This window comes from Gracilinanus agilis, unplaced genomic scaffold (assembly GCF_016433145.1).
Source record: "Gracilinanus agilis isolate LMUSP501 unplaced genomic scaffold, AgileGrace unplaced_scaffold34663, whole genome shotgun sequence".
Lineage (NCBI taxonomy): Eukaryota > Metazoa > Chordata > Mammalia > Didelphimorphia > Didelphidae > Gracilinanus > Gracilinanus agilis.
In genome coordinates this window covers 594-6,946 of record NW_025367649.1, presented here as the reverse complement: position 1 = coordinate 6,946, position 6,353 = coordinate 594, and the positions used below count along the sequence as shown (strand labels likewise).

At 46.1% G+C, this 6,353-nt stretch overlaps 1 long non-coding RNA gene across 1 annotated transcript; it reads left to right on the top strand.

Moving 5' to 3' along the window:
* The first annotated feature begins 353 nt into the window (after positions 1-353).
* On the top strand, positions 354-4,084 carry LOC123254875. The gene is made up of 2 exons (XR_006506714.1): positions 354-662; positions 3,366-4,084. It is a non-coding gene; the product is annotated as an uncharacterized LOC123254875 (long non-coding RNA).
* The last annotated feature ends 2,269 nt before the right edge of the window (positions 4,085-6,353 follow it).

Sequence of the window (6,353 nt, the reverse complement as noted above, 5' to 3'; positions counted from 1 at the left end):
TCAGACACTTATTAGCTGTGTGACTCTGGGCAAGTCACTTAACCCTGCTTGCCTCAGTTTCCTCATCTATAAATGAGCTGGACAAGGAAATGGCAGACCAGTCCAGGATCTTAAGTCACTTAACCCTGCTTGCCTCAGTTTCCTCATCTGTAAAATGAGCTGGACAAGGAAATGGCAGACCAGTCCAGGATCTTAAGTCACTTAATCCTGCTTGCCTCAGTTTCCTCATCTGTAAAATGAGCTGGACAAGGAAATGGCAGACCAGTCCAGGATCTTAGCTGTGTGACCCTGAGCTTAACCCTGCTTGCCTCAGTTTCCTCATCTGTAAATGAGCTGGAGGATGACATGGCAAGTCACTCTTTGCCAAGCAATCCTCCAATGGGGTCACAAAGATTCAGACACACAACAAACTCCCACAAAACCTTCTGGCTCCAAGTCCTCTCACTGAGAAGACTCTCAGTAAATTGGATCTTATGACCGTTAATGACTTTGCTCCTGTTTGATTTTGTAAATGTTCTTTTGTCGCGAGCCCTCTGGGGTTCCTCGTGTACCCATTAACCCTCAGTCTACACCTGCTGTTTTCAGGCCCAACCCGAGGTTCCTGGCTCCCAGCAGAGACAGCTGGCCGGGGGAACGAGGACATCAAGGGTCGGAACTCTCAGGTAACAGCAGGTGTCGGACTCTCTCGAGGTGGCAGAGAACAAGTCGGGGCATCTTTTCTCCCAACAGTCAAGTTTGCCCCCCGTGTCTCCATCAATGAAAGCCCTTTTGGTTTTAGCGGATGAGAGGCGCGCTTTTCCTGCCCGGCGGGGTGGACACAGGCTTCCCCGGCCCTCTCGAGCCTCACCCGAGGAGGCGATGACTATTCCTGAAGGGGACCCTCCGAGACAGGAGCCCGACCTGTGATTTCGAGTACAGGAAATGCTGTCTGTGAATGCAGCTGGGCTGAGCCGTTGTTACAGAAGTGTTTCTAGGACTCTTTATTCGGTCCAGAGAGAGGCAGCGCAGTATAGTACGGTGGCAAGAGTAGATTTGGTGGTACGAGAGGTGGGTTCAAGTCCACTGATCGGCTATGTGACTTGGCACAAATTATTTCATCTCCTTGGGCCTCCGTTTCTTCATCTCTAAAATAAGCATGTTGAATAAGATGCGTTTTTAGGTCTCTTTCTGCTCAAACTCTGGGATCCCAAGTCACAAAGCAGCCCCTGACCATTAGAGGGCACCAGGAAGGCCCAAAGGGACATGAGATGGAGAAGACTCTTGGGGGATCCAGGACTGCCTTTTGCCCTGGCTGAAAATGCTCAGGCTTCCTAGTCACAAAGGACTGGAGCTCCCTTATCGCCCTGTAGAGGCTCGGGAAGAGTTATTGTTGGAGATAATACATGGCCCCTCTTCAGTGCTTCATTCCCTCTCTCCTCATGACAACCCCAAGAGTTTAGGGGTTATTTAAGCTCCCCCAGCTCATGGCCCTTTGTGCCAACTCCTCCAGTAGTTAGATGGGAAAGAAGCAGAAGGGGCCCCTTGAGAGCCACCCCTCGAACCTGATAATCATCAGCATCATAAACAAAATGGTTGACATTTAGGGAGCACTTCCTTGAAGGTCCACAAAATACTTTACATTCCCCTTTTTGATTCTCTAAATGGTGCTTCCAGTATCTACGTTTTAAGAAAACCTTTGCCTTCTATCTTAGCATCAATACTATGTATCAGTTCCAAGGCAGAAGAGTGGTCAGGGCTAGGCAGTGGGGTTAAGTGACTTGCCCAGGGTCACCTAGCTAGGAAGGGTCTGAGGTCACATTTGAACCCAGGACTTCCCCTCTCTGGGTCTGGCTCTCAATTCACTGAGCTACCCAGCTGCCCGCAAACCCAGTTCTCTGTCTTAGAGATCGGGAAACTGAGGCCAGCTTGCCCAGGGTCATAGAGCTAGCATCAGAGACAATCCAAACATAGGCATTCTGATTCTAAGCTTATCACCTTGTCCTTTGCTTCTACGTTGAAGGGACTCCAGAGATCATTTGGAAGCAAATTATCTCCTTTTTTCTAGCCAGTATGAATCGTCCCAGAATACTGTAATAGGAAAAAATGAGGATAGTCATCTTTATAACACTTAAAATGTTTTACAAATGTGAATTAGCATCTCTAAGCCTTTACTGGCGGCCCTGTGCTCCCCTTGACTCCAGGCATCACTGGACCATATCTAGGTGAGACAGGCCATCTTGTTCCTAAAAATGACCACGTCAGGCTTTCCTGGGAGCCTACTTGAATCATTTCCATAGGCAGGAAATCCTTCTTTCTCTCTAGCTGGAATCTCGGTGGGATGAGCATTTGTTTTGGCGAGACAGGAAGCCCTCACCCACAATGTCCAAATCCTCAGTGCCTAAGACATTGTTTAGAATAGCTTCACTAGAGGCATGCCAGCTTCCTTGGAGAGAAAGGAGGGAAGTGACCTCTTGGAGGATCATACCTAGAATCGTTGAATCAAGAAATCTCAGAGATGGACCTCAAAGGAATGACCTGAGTGGCCCAGGAGTGAAAGCTCCAACGAGGGAGCAGAAGGACGTGAGCTCCTCCCCCAAAATCATTCTAGTAGATCCATCTTGGAATCCTAGGCAGGTCACCCACCTTATACAAATCACTGCCACCAGTTCAATTAGAGGTGGCCCATTTTGTCCCTAGTAGATTCTAGGGGAGCAGGCGTCCCTCACATGTAACCAATCCTCCTTGCCATGGATTTCCATCCATTTTAAGTCCGTGTTTAATTTCTAATGATAAAAAAATCAAATTCTCTGCTTGTGCTGGGACCATTCAACTCAACACAGCTCTACAGCAAAGGCTTACCAGGGGAAACCACTGGGTTTCTTACTTGTAGAGATTTTTACAAGAGGCCATCTTAGTTTATTTAGGTAGTGAGCAGGTGGTCCTTTGAGAGCCACGCCTGGAATTGCGGCATCTCAGAATTTGAAGAATCAGAAAATCACATATTTTGAGTTTGAAGGAACCCAAGTGGGCATCTAGCTTCCAAGGGACGTAGAAGATCTTTTGCCCCAGATTTCATACCCTTGACCAGATCAAGTAGGTGAGGCAGCCTTTTTCACCACAGTCCTCAGAAATGTATGCTCTTGGGGGCAGTTAAATGGCTCATTGGATTGGGAGTCCAGTCTAGAGGGGGGGAGGTCCTGGTTTTAAATCTGGCCTCAGACACTTCCTAACTATGTGACCCTGGGCAAGTCACTGAACCCCAAATGCCTAGCCCTTACCACTCTTCAGCCATGGAACACAGTGCTGATTCTAAGATGGAAGATAAAAGTTTTTTGAAAAATACAAAAAACTTTAAGAAATAAAAAATAAATATGTTATCTTTACAGTTACCATTGAAAAGTCTACGGTAAGAAGAGATGACGTGAAAATCCCATCATTCTGCCCTAGTCCGTATAGCAGAATGGAGGATCTGCCTGGGAATGCCATCAGCAACTACACCAAACTCCAGTTTTTCTTTTTCATCTTACGAACCAGCTCTTATTTATTATAGTTAGGTTGTTTGCACAAGCTTTGAATCCGTGTTGTAGCTGTCTTTTATTTTAGCGATTTATTTTTCCAATGCGCCCCGATGTGGGGCAGCCCACCTGTCCAAATCAGTACAAAGAGGAGTCTTTCCCCAGCCTCATTACATGGAGTGGGAGAGAGGACATCCCCCCTCCCTGTCCAGTGTTCATTCCAAGACTGTAAATAGCCGCATGGGCTGGCCCTTCCTGCGTCTTAAAAATCATTTTTTGAATCGCCTCTAGAGAAGTTTTAGCTAGTCCCTGTGTTCGAGAGTTCATGGTAACTTGCCAGTGACCCGATTTCCTAAGTCTCATTGCACCAGGTAGGTCACAGACCCCAAAATGCTTTATCAAGTGATGAAACAAGCCATGTACCCATACTACAGCAGATGGATGTCACCAGTCAGCCCAGAATGACCAGAATGCCATGGCTCTCCAGCCTCCCTCCTTCGCTCCCAGATTTTCAGGATGTGGATTGATTTTGTTGCCTAATGTAAATAAGACCCTTAATAAAAACAAAGAACAGGAATTTTGTTTCCATACAAAGACTGTGTTGCTCTTTGTCTAACTTGGTAATCGATAGTATAAGGAACCGGTTCTCTCTAATGGCCTCTGTCCTCTTTGCTGCAGCCTTCCTTCCAATGATTCATCCCAACAGACCTTTAACTACCTACTTGGAAAACACTTGGGTGCTGGGAAGACAAGGACAGAAGCCTGTCCTCAAGGAGGTTACACTCCACTGGATGTCGTTCTGATCATCCCTCCAGAAGCAGCTCAAGAGCTTGGAGATATCTCTCTCTCCAAGTGGTCTCTCCAAGGGCTTGTTTCTGCGGTGGTAGGACCAAGGCAGAGACAGCGATGCTGCCCCCTTAGAGGGAAGAAATGTCCATTAGTTTCGAATGGATCTGTGATCTCCTCGTGGGGATTCACATCCCATCTCATCCTTCTCCACCTTTTCTGGGTGTCTCTGGTCCTTACCCTTCCAGCCATTCATCACAAGGAATCTATTCAAAATGGCGGGGGTCTTCCCCAAGTTTTCTTAGCATAATGAGGATCTTAGCAGAGCCTGTGGGCTGACCATCAGCCAAACTCACATTCCTGCCATTTGGTCGGCCCCCTCTTCACAAAAAAAGGAGATACTGAAGCCTGTAGAGAAAGCCCTCTCTGGCATACCCGATTCAGCCCCTCCTTGGTAAGTATAAGCTTTCTCCAGCAGACCCAGCTTCACTTTTTCAACAAAAGTCAAACCGTAGTGAAGGTCTTTGCTGGAGAGGGAAGGATTGTCTTCCAGTGAGTTCAGTTACCCCCCCAAATTAGACCTGGGTTCAAATCCTACCTCTGACACACACTGGACAATTCTAGGCACATCATTTAATTTCTTTAGACTTCAGTTTCCTCCTCTCTCCTGAAGGTCCCTTCTGGATCTAAATCTCTGCTTTCAGGACTTCCACTCTCTCCTACCTCCCTTATACCCAGTGCTACATCTTGTAAAGCCACAGAGTCATGGGCACATCCATGACCCCAGTTCCTTCTCCATCATAGAACAGGGTACATGGCCAGAGAGAAGCCCTAGGGTTTGCACTCAGGATAGATGAAAGATAAAGGGAAACTCTGCTTGTCTAAATTTAGATGTCACTTTAAAGAATGGAACTCTTCAAAGACAAAGAGAAAGCCACCTTTCATCTGTAGACTGGAATCTCTAGAAACTGGAAAAATATCATACAAATCAACAAGCAATTACTGGATGACCCAAAAAAGCATTTATTAAGCTCCTACTAGGTACAGTCGCAATCACTGAATTAGTGATATTGTGCACTAATAAGTACATACTTGCTATGGACAACATTCTAGGCTAGAGTTTTCATGCAGTTGAGTCATTTTTCAGTTGTGTCCATCTCTCTGTGACCCCATTTGGAGTTTTCTAGGCAAAAATATTGGCATGGACTACCATTTCCTACTCCAGTTCATTTTACAAATGAGGAGACAGGGTTAAATGACTTGCCCAGGATCACACAGCTAGTGTCTAAGGCCAGATTTCAACTCGGGTCCTCCTGACCTGGCACTCTATCCACTGCATCACCTAGCTGCCCCATCTTTCATCATAAAAAAGTATGTAGGGGGCAGCTGAGTAGCTTGGTGGATTGAGAGCCAGGCCTAGAGATGGGAGGTCCTGGGTTCAAATCTGGCTTCAGACACTTCCCAGCTGTGTGACCCTGGGCAAGTCACTTAACCCCCCATTGCCTAGCCCTTACTGCTCTTCTGCCTTGGAGCCAATACACAGTATTGACTCCAAGACAGAAGGGTTTTAAATAAATAAATAAATAGATGAAGAAACGAATGAATGAATGAATGAGTGAATAAATAGATGGATGGATGGATGAATGAATAAATGAATGAATGAAAGAGTACATAAAAGAATCTGAGTCTTGACACTTGACAGATGTTTTCACTGCCCCGTCCCACCTCAAGGAGTCTCATTGGCATTCTAGTCTGCACGAGGCACTCCCTGTTTAACATACATTTCATATTTTTCAAAGACTCTCTTTGTAGATCAGTTTCTTGGTGCTGAGATTGTTAATAGTGAGTGGAAATACTGGGACCAGGGCCAGGGCAGTGACTGAAGATAGGACTGACCCCATTGAAGAGCTAAAATCAGGATTTACTCAAAGGATTAAGGGGCCATTTTAATCTGATAACACGGGCCAATTTGATGGGGCCAAAAATTCCTGGGAAAATACAGTCCAAGATAAGCATCTTTGGGGAAAATAATTCATGACCTATACACGTGCATTCTCAAACACAATCAGTTGC